We start from the raw sequence: 13,757 nt of genomic DNA on the forward strand, positions 1-13,757 counted from the left end.
GAAGGAAGCCGACATTTATAGACAGTCAACACTTATACCCCGAGGATGAATGTTGCATATTCTAAAGTCGCTTTTCATATTCCTGGCAATCGTAGCTGTTTAAAGGCATGATCTTAGGAAGAACTCCGCCAAAAACTGGTAAAATTGTTGTTTATTAAAATGCAACTGGTTTCGCGGTCTAAGCCGGATAATGAAGCGCATTCTACATGGTATGAAGCAAAGCACAGTGTCACCACATTAATAAACGAATTCTAAAATACACTCACAACTTTAAAACATCGCAGGCACACCCGTCGAATAGTTTCGCGGGTAATCACGCTAACAGTCACAATGTTTTACCGCCAGTCCAGCCCCTTTTGAGAAACTTTTGCCATCCGCTCAATATTAAATAATTTCTGCTTTGTTTTTACATGCAAGCAAATTTTGAAGAATGGAGCACTTCTTCTTTACATTTCGCTCGCCGTCTTATTGCCAATATTCATTATAGTAAATTTTGACTAGGAGCGATAGGTATGCCTGTGATCATTTAATGTTGTGACTATATTTTATAAGTTACTTTGTTTATTGTAACATCCACAAATACTGTACTTTGCTTTTTACCGTATAGGTTACACCAGATAATGCGGCTTTATGACGCGAAACCCGTTGTGTTTTAATAAATAACAGTTTTACTAGCTGTCAACGGAGTTCTTTCTAACATCAAACATCGATGTTGAAGATACGTTCAGCGGAAGGCATTCATATTTTGGATGTAGGATATGAGTTCCAACTCCGCGCCCTAATTCGCATAGCACATAGACGCACGCACGGGTCTCAGCCACTAACGTTCGTCTTGCTTCCGCATTCTAGCACCATCTTAAACGAATGTTACAAAGAAGCCATTTTTCTTCTTAACTAGATCCAGTAAACAGTATTTAAGCGATCTTGGCTTTTGAATTATACATACAACAGAACCACTAGAATCGCAGCAGGTATATATGCACAGAATAGGACAGTGTGATGCCGACCGTTGTTAGTCGAGCAGCGGTCATGTACCAAGTAGTTTTAAGTTGTGACTCCTGTTTTTACCTATTTTATGGAATAGAATGACCATGAGAGCAGTTGCTTTTTGATTTTTCGTGACAATGATTTTATTTCAACTGGTCTGCCTCATGTATCGTTATATCCAAATGGTTTATAAATGTTAATCTACTTTCAGGTATGTGGTACTGTACTAATAGTAGTGTATATAGTGTAACTCATGTAACCTCTCCCTCAAACCTGTCATGTTATATCCTCACAGATCCTATGATGGCACCTTTAGTGTGTTGTAACCGGTTATCCAGTGATCAGCATTTAAGCGATCTTGGCTTGTGAATTATTTCGAGAACTTTACTCAAGTAAAGTGCTATGTTGATTCAAGTCAGTACCTACGCAAACGCTCCTTAAATGATTCATATGTAAGAAAGGAGTCGTGGTAAGGATATATATGACCTGTACACGACGAAGTTAAAAGACAGAGCGCAAATGAGAAGTATACTCTCCGTGCCCATTCTAGACAGCCGTCCCGGTATTTCCCAGAAGCGATTGATTGATATCACGGAAAGCCGAAATCTGGACAGCGAGACGGAGATGCGAGCCTGAGAATATGTATGCGAGTCCGTTGTGTTAACCAACGCAACGCTAGGTTTGCTCTCTGTAGTCTGCACGAAGCTGCGAACAATATTATTGCACGTGCCAGACGTTCGTAACCTCAGCGAATTTCTGACAGAAAGCGGAATGTCTTTAATTTTGCGAGTTGGGAGGAATATTGTGTTGATGCTGCATTTCTCCAGGGTTTTGGCACTCGTGGAAAGGGCGACTCGACGCTTGTAGTGGCGCCACGGGCGCGTTCCTTTCACTCGTCTTTTTCTTGTGTTCATCTACGAGAGAGCGCATTTCATTTGCGTCTCCGAGTAGCTACTCCTGCAGACGGTTTTCCGCATGCTTTGTAGCTGGGCAAGAAAGTTCCTGAGGTGATGCCTCGTAGCCAGCAAATAAAAACAGAAAGGTGAGAAAAGGGGAATGGAATTCATAAGAAACAGATATACAGTTATTTAACCTTTCCTTTCATTCACAATTTGAGTGTGTCATTTCGTATTTGAAACAATAACCTATTTACAGCAATACCATCACCGGATGCAAAAGTCCTACGAAAGTTCCTCAACTAATAATCCAAATACTAGTAGCAGACGAAATAACACTGCTGCCCATTCAAATTTCAGCATATGGACTGACACTTGTTCCTTGAACTTCCACAAATAATGTGCCATCATTATCAGATACAAGATTGTAACTTTTCCTTGTTGAGTGCAAGCCTTGCTCGTTGTATAATCTTTATCTAAAAAATTAAATAGCATGAACAGTATAATTAACTTCACATAGCATACTTTGTAGTACCCAGTCCGTTTTAGAACCATACCAAACTTTTTTGTGTATACATAGTTTAGCAGGTGATTTCAGAACATATAGATCGCGAAATTTAGTACACAGGGCTGTCAACTGTAGCAGCAACGATGCATCCAATCCGTCTAGGCATTCAGTCATAACTGTGCTTGTATGACAACTACGGGTACACCATTACCTGCTGCTTCAAGTTGCAAGTGCCTTGGTTGTTCCTAAGTTGTGAGTATTTTTAAGAATGTCTATAGAAAACAATCGTGACTAGAGGTCACCACCTATGAACTGTGAATACCGACACATGAAAATTCTATTTTAACGCTACCTGACTTAATTTAAGGCCGAGTTATCACAGGGATCACTTGCTACGCGCATCGGTTAACAAATAGGCTAAAATGAATATTTAAACCTACCTTAATGGTCCAGTTTCCTATCAGTGAATATCACTTGACCTTCGAAATGCACAAATGGTTCGTCGTATAGATGAAGCATGTGCCATGAGCATGCTTGGCTTACAATTGTGCTTAAATACTTTTTCGCACAAAAAATGAAAATCTTCAACAACAGAATATACACTGAAATGCTCGTGCAAATCGTTAGCTGCTTCGAAGATCACGAGGCAAACTTAACTTCAGCAGCCTAAAAGAATTACAAGAATACGCTAGTATTATCCTTGTGCTGAATAAATGAGTATGGACTGCGCAAGCAGCTCCCAGTGACTAAATATATTTCCTTAAAGCAAATTACCATTGTAGAATTGCTACTTCTGTTTCGTTTACAAAGTCGATTAACACCTGACATATTAAATAGAATCGTTAAATGAATGTTATCAGTCTAATAATGGTAAGGAGCGTAAACACATTCACAGAGGTTGTGTACGAAATACTGATAACTTCGATTCAAAATGCAGCTCATAGTACATGGAACAACACAAACTCGCGTGGATCACCTGACATTCTATAGCGTATCAGTGCCTAACAAAGGCTTTACTCACGAAGTGTTCCGAAATCTCTGGAAAAACTGAAGATCGTTAGATGAATGACGAAACGATTTATACCATTCGCCTACGATCCAAATGCATAATACAGAGAAAACGAATTGTGGCTCACATTAATGGAGACTGGAAGCCCCACAGTACAAAAATGTCTGACAGTATCACTCGTAATGGCTCATTACTGACGTAACTACTAGGCCTCAATATAACAAGCCAAGCTGCGCTATGCACTGTGTTACACTGCAACTCGTAATTCGTAATCAGAGCACAGAGGAAGCACATCTTGTTGTGGCTTTTCGTATATGTACAAAGCCAACCTGAAACCTCCAGACAGTCTCGGCGTCTACATACGCTAAGGTGACAAAAGTTATGAGAGACCTTCTAACACCGTGGCGGACCTCCTTTTGCACGGCGTGGTGCAGAAACTTGATGTGGCATGAACTCAAAAAGTCGATTATGGTTCAAATGGCTCTGAGCACTATGGGACTCAACATCTGACGTCATCAGTCCCCTAGAACTTACAACTACTTAAACCTAACTAACCTACCGGCCGGCGTGTAGCTACAGTCAGCCCATACAAATGCTGCTCACCACATATTTCAGGCAACGGCCAGCTCTATGGAAAATGTCGGTTTGTTTCCTGCCAGAAACAAAATTATTTTTAAAGTGGAATTTTACGTATCCATTCGAAGGAGTGGTCCAAAACTAATCTGGTTCGATACTCGTTTTACTGACATGTATTATCAGGGACAGTGAAACACGAAGAACAGCAAGTACTTCAGCAGTAACAGCACCGCCCTGGCCCGCGCTGACTGCTGCCTGATGCAGAGGCGCGCTGCTCAGGCGCAACTGGAGTACTGCTTACTCCTCGTGTTCTACCGTTCCTGGAAAAACATAACGGTATAACGAATATCGCACTGCACTCATTTGGGACCGCTCTGCCGAATGGGCACGTAAAATTCCACATTAAAAATCATTTGCAACCGGAAACAACCGACACTTTCTGTCGATGTTGGGCATCGCATGGAACAGGTGATGAGCAGCATTTGTACGGACTGATTGCATCTACGTTGCAAAAACGAAATCGCAAATATATGCCGAAACACCAGAAAAAATGCGTCTGACGACTCTTAGGAGAGACACCCGTGTATGAACTTTTTTTGCTTCTTTTTCTGTCCTCTACCCATTTGACATAGATTTCCCCAATATTAATTAACACACTGCATAAATAAACATTTTAATTAGAAACTAAATATATTAATTCCTTTAATGAAAATTATTTGGGCGATTGTGTTGACAGAAAATCACATGTTTTCAGTTTGTTAGAAAAGAAACATACAGTTGACCATTTTTTTTAGTAATCAATACTCGTCACTCTAGAACATTGTAGGAGCTACGTAGAGATTAACTGAAAATTTGAGGCTTGGTATTTCGAATATCATAAAAAGACCTGAAATTTTCCCTTCTGGAATTAACACAATACTGCTTTAACTGTAGCAACTGACGACAGGTACACGAAAAGATAAGAGGCAATACGATAATAGCCCTACGTTGCAAGTCCATACATCTGGTGCGTGTCCGCAGGAAACCCTCGCACTCGGCGAGGAAAGTCGAAGTGATCGTCCACGGTATCTCCCTTGCCCTTCTCTTCGTGTGGGTCCCACTTCTCTCAATGGCCCTTCCGAGAGGCCTCCTTCCAAGCGGACTGCGAGCGGGGCGCCAGCGGACACAGTCTGCTCTGGTTTTCGGCGGCAGCCACCGAAAGTTGTCTGAATGTATCTTAACGAAGGCCCTACCGTCGTGGTCGAGAATTCTTGTATGTAGACAACTTTAACGTAATTCTGTTTTGTGCAGTCCATGCGGTGGTGTAATCCTGTTCAACTCGCTGCGCTTCGGCTGTGACCAATTGATCTATTCAACATCGAATGTTTCAGTTGAATATTGCTTTGTTCGTCATAAACTATATTCTACGTAATAAAAGTTGCTTCTCGTGAAACATAACAGGCCGTTTCAGTTACTAAGAAAAGTGGCTTAAACCATCCGTCCCTTTCGATATTAACACATTAGTAATATTTGCTTTATTAACTTTTTCTTTTGGTTAACGGTTAAAAGAAATCCGATAAAATTTGTAAAGGAGAAAAAGTTGCAAAACAGAACCTGCGAGTCCCAATGATCGGCTTTTATTCTTCGCAACATTCAATTGCCCTGCGCAGGGAGCCACCTCGTTCACCATATTGAATGGATTTTGTTTAATCATCGAGGTCACCTATGCAGTCGTGACAAACTGTTTTACCTCTGTCACTCTTATGTAAGCATTACCGTCGCAACTGTATGTGCAAGAGTCGTACTAAACCAACATTAAATGAAAGATTAAGCCGTAGTTAGTATAGTGTTAAACACAATGGGTAGAACGCTTACGGTTCTGTACGACTATGCGCTAAGAGCTACTTATTTTTCATACTTAGAGGCAATATGTTACTCGAACACTCTCACTATCAGACAAGTCACTCGAGATAAGGAAATTTCATAACCACTCAACACATATAGCAATATTAACAGGACTAGACGGCGTGAAAAAGGTAAATTAACAAGGAATCACTTACAGCAATTTAACAGCTATTACGCATAATTGTCTATTGATATCGGAGAGATTCATCACATTATGAACAAACGTAAGTCCACTAATATCTCTTACACAAAGATGTATTTACCTAATAAATTAAAAAACTTATTCAGCAAGAAATGTGGGATATCATGCTTTCGAAGTCGATTCGTCCCGAAGAAAGACTTACTTAAAAGGAGGAGAAATACTAACCTCATTACATCTACCAAAAGCTAATTATTTCAATAAAATCTGAGCCAGGGAACGATCATCATACACACAGGGATTCGTTATACACTCCTGGAAATGGAAAAAAGAACACATTGACACCGGTGTGTCAGACCCACCACACTTGCTCCGGACACTGCGAGAGGGCTGTACAAGCAATGATCACACGCACGCCACAGCGGACACACCAGGAACCGGGGTGTTGGCCGTCGAATGGCGCTAGCTGCGCAGCATTTGTGCACCGCCGCCGTCAGTGTCAGCCAGTTTGCCGTGGCATACGGAGCTCCATCGCAGTCTTTAACACTGGTAGCATGCCGCGACAGCGTGGACGTGAACCGTATGTGCAGTTGACGGACCTTGAGCGAGGGCGTATAGTGGGCATGCGGGAGGCCGGGTGGACGTACCGCCGAATTGCTCAACACGTGGGGCGTGAGGTCTCCACAGTACATCGATGTTGTCGCCAGTGGTCGGCGGAAGGTGCACGTGCCCGTCGACCTGGGACCGGACCGCAGCGACGCACGGATGCACGCCAAGACCGTAGGATCCTAGCAGTGCCGTAGGGGACCGCACCGCCACTTCCCAGCAAATTAGGGACACTGTTGCTCCTGGGGTATCGGCGAGGACCATTCGCAACCGTCTCCATGAAGCTGGGCTACGGTCCCGCACACCGTTAGGCCGTCTTCCGCTCACGCCCCAACATCGTGCAGCCCGCCTCCAGTGGTGTCGCGACAGGCGTGAATGGAGGGACGAATGGAGACGTGTCGTCTTCAGCGATGAGAGTCGCTTCTGCCTTGGTGCCAATGATGGTCGTATGCGTGTTTGGCGCCGTGCAGGTGAGCGCCACAATCAGGACTGCATACGACCGAGGCACACAGGGCCAACACCCGGCATCATGGTGTGGGGAGCGATCTCCTACACTGGCCGTACACCTCTGGTGATCGTCGAGGGGACACTGAATAGTGCAAGGTACATCCAAACCGTCATCGAAACCATCGTTCTACCATTCCTATAGCGGCAAGGGAACTTGCTGTTCCAACAGGACAATGCACGTCCGCATGTATCCCGTGCCACCCAACGTGCTCTAGAAGGTGTAAGTCAACTTCCCTGGCCAGCAAAATCTCCGGATCTGTCCCCCATTGAGCATGTTTGGGACTGGATGAAGCGTCGTCTCACGCGGTCTGCACGTCCAGCACGAACGCTGGTCCATCTGAGGCGCCAGGTGGAAATGGCATGGCAAGCCGTTCCACAGGACTACATCCAACATCTCTACGATCGTCTCCATGGGAGAATAGCAGCCTGCATTGCTGCGAAAGGTGGATATACACTGTACTAGTGCCGACATTGTGCATGCTCTGTTGCCTGTGTCTATGTGCCTGTGGTTCTGTCAGTGTGATCATGTGATGTATCTGACCCCAGGAATGTGTCAATAAAGTTTCCCCTTCCTGGGACAATGAATTCACGGTGTTCTTATTTCAATTTCCAGGAGTGTATTCACTGTAATTAGGTCATGCAATTCAAGATGGTGCATGCGAGTAGACAAGGGAAGGGCAGAGCCACACCAATAAGGACGGTTTATCGAGAATCGAAAACATGGCTGTAGGGATTCGTTATACTTTGTTGTTGTGCGCTCTTTGGTAGAAAGAATTTGCAGTATACTATGTTACAGAATATCTTTTGATTGAGAAAAGAAAGAGACTTCCACTGGAAATATATGTTCAAACTACCGGGCATATTATATGGAAACAAGAAATCAAACGGACCGCTCTTGTAACGAAGGCAAATCGCTACAGGCTGTTAGATGAAAGAATAAGTGGAAATTTGGACCAGGAGTGGCAGTGCAGTAGACCGTCATACATGCCGCACAAAAAAAGAACACTACTCCGGAAAAATTCATTCTCGTTGAACGTCATGACAGATTAACACTCTACAAGACACTGCCATTAAAGGATAACATCGAAACATTAAGCATTAAACATAGCAAAAACTTACATACTTACCCACGTGGTCGGTAACGGGTTAAAGACAGAGCATGTCTGCAAGATCGGACATAAACGTGAATTTAATTATATTAAAAGTGATAATTACTAGCTCGGCGAGAAAGCGTTGATTTACTCGCATCTACCGACATTCTGGCCTGCACAAAGCAACCTGGCTTAGACTAGGTCATGTTTCGGAGTAACAAGCACACTCACACCAGGACGACAGCCGCAAGAGTGAATCATAATCCAGCTTACAGGTGACCGTTGAAGATGCAGCCTCGTTTTTTGCAAAGAAGGAGATGGTGCTAATAGAGCGGACACGAAAAATCGAAAAGACTCCGTATTTGCAGCATACTGACTTGTAGGACATCTATGGAACGGAAATATTTAGGTTCGTTTACTCACTATTTAAGTGGTTTGACTTATCTTTTGACACTGGATATAATCAAGCTTCTCCGACTTGATATATAAATGTTTAATTTCTTGGTTGAAGTATTGCGTGATGTAATGATGGCCACTTTATACAGGGTTTATGGAAATTCCTGTCACAAACTTCTAGGACTTTTAGGAGGAGTCAGTAAATAATATTTTGAATGGGATCCACGGTTTCAATTCAGGTATTTGACTTAACCCACTTCTGCTTTAGGAACTGAACTAGGTGCGTCGCAGGAGAGTATTTAAGCAACAATTAGAAAGGAAACATAACAAAATATCCATTTGTAACTTCAGCACATTTGCTTGTATTAACACTTAAATACACTCCTGGAAATTGAAATAAGAACACCGTGAATTCATTGTCCCAGGAAGGGGAAACTGTATTGACACATTCCTGGGGTCAGATACATCACATGATCACACTGACAGAACCACAGGCACATAGACACAGGCAACAGAGCATGCACAATGTCGGCACTAGTACAGTGTATATCCACCTTTCGCAGGAATGCAGGCTGCTATTCTCCCATGGAGACGATCGTAGAGATGCTGGATGTAGTCCTGTGGAACGGCTTGCCATGCCATTTCCACCTGGCGCCTCAGTTGGACCAGCGTTCGTGCCGGACGTGCAGACCGCGTAAGTCGACGCTTCATCCAGTCCCAAACATGCTCAATGGAGAACAGATCCGGAGATCTTGCTGGCCAGGGTAGTTGACTTACACCTTCTAGAGCACGTTGGGTGGCACGGGATACATGCCGACGTGCATTGTCCTGTTGGAACAGCAAGTTCCCTTGCCGCTATAGGAATGGTAGAACGATGGTTTCGATGACGGTTTGGATGTACCTTGCACTATTCAGTGTCCCCTCGACGATCACCAGAGGTGTACGGCCAGTGTAGGAGATCGCTCCCCACACCATGATGCCGGGTGTTGGCCATGTGTGCCTCGGTCGTATGCAGTCCTGATTGTGGCGCTCACCTGCACGGCGCCAAACACGCATACGACCATCATTGGCACCAAGGCAGAAGCGACTCTCATCGCTGAAGACGACACGTCTCCATTCGTCCCTCCATTCACGCCTGTCGCGACACCACTGGAGGCGGGCTGCACGATGTTGGGGCGTGAGCGGAAGACGGCCTAACGGTGTGCGGGACCGTAGCCCAGCTTCATGGAGACGGTTGCGAATGGTCCTCGCCGATACCCCAGGAGCAACAGTGTCCCTAATTTGCTGGGAAGTGGCGGTGCGGTCCCCTACGGCACTGCTAGGATCCTACGGTCTTGGCGTGCATCCGTGCGTCGCTGCGGTCCGGTCCCAGGTCGACGGGCACGTGCACCTTCCGCCGACCACTGGCGACAACATCGGTGTACCTTGGAGACCTCACGCGCCACGTGTTGAACAATTCGGCGGTACGTCCACCCAGCCTCTCGCATGCCCACTATACGCCCTCGAACAAAGTCCGTCAACTGCACATACGGTTCACGTCCACGCTGTCGCGGCATGCTACCAGTGTTAAAGACTGCGATGGAGCTCCGTATGCCACGGCAAACTGGCTGACACTGACGGCGGCGGTGCACAAATGCTGCGCAGCTAGCGCCATTCGACTTCCAACACCGCGGTTCCTGGTGTGTCCACTGTGATCATTGCTTGTACAGCCTTCTCGCAGTGTCCGGAGCAAGTATGGTGGGTCTGACACACCGGTGTCAATGTGTTCTTTTTTCCATTTCCAGGAGTGTATTATGAAACTTCCTGGAAGATTAAAACTGTGTGCCGGGCCGAGTCTCGAACTCGGGACCCTTGCCTTCCGTGGGCAAGTGCTTTACCAGGCTGTGGCTAAGCCATGTCTCCGCAATATCCTTTCTTCCAGGAGTGCTAGTTCTGCAAGTGTCCCAGGAGAGCTTCTGTGAAGTTTGGAAAGTAGGAAGACGAGGTACTGGCGGAAGTAAAGCTGTGAAGACGGGGCGTGCGTCGTGCTTGGGTAGCTCAGATGGTAGAGCACTTGCTGCCCGCGAAAGGCAAAGGTCCCGAGTTCGAGACTCGGTCCGGCACACAGTTTCAATCTGTCAGGAAGATTAATATCAGCGCACACTCCGCAGCAGAGTGAAAATCTCATTCTTAAATATTATGTGTATACATTATTCCAAAACCAAAACAAACCCAGCATACTGTACACATAGGACGGTACTGAAGTATTACAACAGCTGCTCGATGTGGCGACCACCAACGTTGTTACAGACATTGCTCTACGAAGCATGTTCTGGTACACACTCTTCATCCCATCTCGTGTCTCTGCAATTTCTAGTGAACCGGGCAGAACTCATGCCAGCAGATCTTCCTCTGTCTCTACAGGAGTCTCGTAAATTAAACATTGCATACGACCCCACAACAAGTAGTCCACGTCATCCACTCTACCCTCTTGTCTACCAGAACAAGCAGGTCTGAGATTTTCCTCTTTCCCTCAGTAGACGTGGACGCGTTGCACATCTGTGATGAAACCGTCGTGTAACGGGGACAGTACGTTTCAAGATAGGATTTTCTATTCAGAATATTATGTACTCATTTGCTTGTACAAGTCCGCTAGAAGTTTGTAACGGGAATTTCCGAACACCCTGTATCTTATGACTGTAACTTTTTCGTCCAGTGGATAAAATCATTCTCAGTTTTGGTGTAGTTGTGAACTCACTTTTGATGGAAGAGTAGGACTGGGTACTAATTGTCGAGGCTGAATTGAATAAAATCTCTTTATTTCTTTAAACAGTTTCAAATAATGAAACGATCAAGCTCTTCCCGATGGTCGGCACCCGTAGGATGATGGGAAGATGGAAGACACTCTCTCGGTCCTACTGGCGGAATTCTGAGTCTCGTTCGAATCTCAAGAAAGCATCCCACAGCACAGGCTAGAGAGACCCGAGCATGCCCGAAACTGCAACGCGCTCCGATAGACCCCTGAAACTACCAACTCAGTTAGAACCTTCGTCCTGCAAGTGTCTTTGCATAAACCAACTATCTGTTGCCAAAACTTATTCCTTTAACGTAAACATGTTGTTGTTGTTGTGGTCTTCAGTCCTGAGACTGGTTTGATGCAGCTCTCCATGCTATTCTACCCTGTGCAAGCTGATTCATCTCCCAGGGCTTAAAATTCAATAAACATCTTGAAAGTCGCGAGCTCTATCTTCTTATCTGGTGTTTTCTACTGAAAATCTCGTGCTTGTACTTTTGTTAACTTTACTATTACAGAGACCGCTTAAACTTTTTTTAATTCGTCCTATGCGCAAAAAAAATAACTTACTTGGTCTTTCTGCTGCCACTGCTTGATCTGCTGCATTCCATTATTTAACAAAAACATAAAAAACGTATTATTCATGCTGAGTGCAATGCATGATCTGTATGGCGGCTCCTACTGTTACTGCGGCTGCTGCTACTTACTACAACTACATATAATTCAAGAGAAAGGGTTTGGTCAAATCTAAACTCGATAAATGATAACCCAAACAAGTAATTCCTTTTTTTCAAAAACTATATTCTGAAAGTGATTCTTCCTCATTCAGTTAACAAAACGCTAAAAGCTCTTTGAACAATCTATGTAAATCTGCCTCCAGTGGCATTAAAGCAATATTACAAATTAACAAACTCTTGAGACAGACTACAATACGTCTCAATTAAATACCTAGTGAAACAATTCCCTGACAATCACAACGGAAATCAATGACAAAAAATCTATTCGCCTAGCAGTGGTTTCCCTTAAGATTTCAACTCCTATCATTATCAAAATTACCTTCTGCTGCTACGCACATACACAAAGCCTTTTCTATAAATTAATAAGTGCGCTGCAAATTGTAAAAAATATTAACTCAATACCAAATTCTGTGTCGCTGCTGGCGGACGCAGCAGTACGGCAGCTCGGAGACGACCCCTCGCCCAACACACGTGCACACCACAGCTGGGGGGCTCCTACACTGGCTTCCAAACTGCCACATTTATCTGTGCGCTGCGGAGCGCGACGACAATATCTAAGATTCCAGAACTTGTGTATGCGTTGTGGTTGACAGGAGAGCCACCACCGTTACTACAGGAGGCCGAAATGCTCGCGTTTTAGCTCACGCAGGCTGTCGTGAGGTCTGGAACATGACAAGGGAATTAGAATTGAGAAAAACGGACGTAGCTGGTGGAATACTTAACTTTAATCCATTAATGACGAACGTCGCTCTTGACGGTACATAGTTCACAATATCAATAGAAACTGATCATGGCGCCTTGCTACGTCGTAACAAATAACGTAGCTGAAGGCTATGCTAACTATCGTCTCGGCAAATGAGAGCGTAGAAGTCAGTGAACCATCGCTAGCAAAGTCGGCTGTACAACTGGGGCGAGTGCTAGGAAGTCTCTCTAGACCTGCCGTGTGGCGGCGCTCAGTCTGCAATCACTGATAGTGGCGACACGCGGGTCCGCCGTATACTACCGGACCGCGGCCGATTTAAAGGCTACCACCTAACAAGTGTGGTGTCTGGCGGTGACACACCACAATATGTGTGTGTGTGTGTGTGTGCGCGCGCGTTGTTCACCCTGCCCTCCTTTAAATAGTACGACAATGCCCCTCAAGGCATCTTGAGTGTGCGATTCCAGTGCCAGGAACTATATGTTGATGTATCACAGACCTCAAGCACAGCAGACAACTTAAGTACCAGGGCTTAATTTATCAATTAAACAACTTAAATTGCAAAAGAAGCAGAACTAATGCTTTAGTAACAAAGCTTGTAAAACTTCCTATACTCACAACTAATCTGCTAAGATGCAAATAAGTTACCACCACAAAGACTGCCTCGTACGGCCACAGAGTCACAAAATAAGCTACATATGCCGATAACCTTAACCATAAATGGACGTGGACACGCATGCAGTGGCAAACACCGGATATGCTTTACCGCAACTGAACCTAGCGCGCTTTGCAGATCGAGCAAAGTAAGACAGTTCGACTGTACCCTGATCAGTATTTACGGTCAAGCACCCTTAATTAAAATAACTAAGCACTCTGATGCACCACTTCAAAATTCTACACCACTCAAGCGCGCTAATTCACACAAACGTGCTCTGCAATATCAAACAC

This window comes from Schistocerca gregaria, chromosome 5, assembly GCF_023897955.1.
Source record: "Schistocerca gregaria isolate iqSchGreg1 chromosome 5, iqSchGreg1.2, whole genome shotgun sequence".
NCBI classification, from domain to species: Eukaryota; Metazoa; Arthropoda; class Insecta; order Orthoptera; family Acrididae; genus Schistocerca; species Schistocerca gregaria.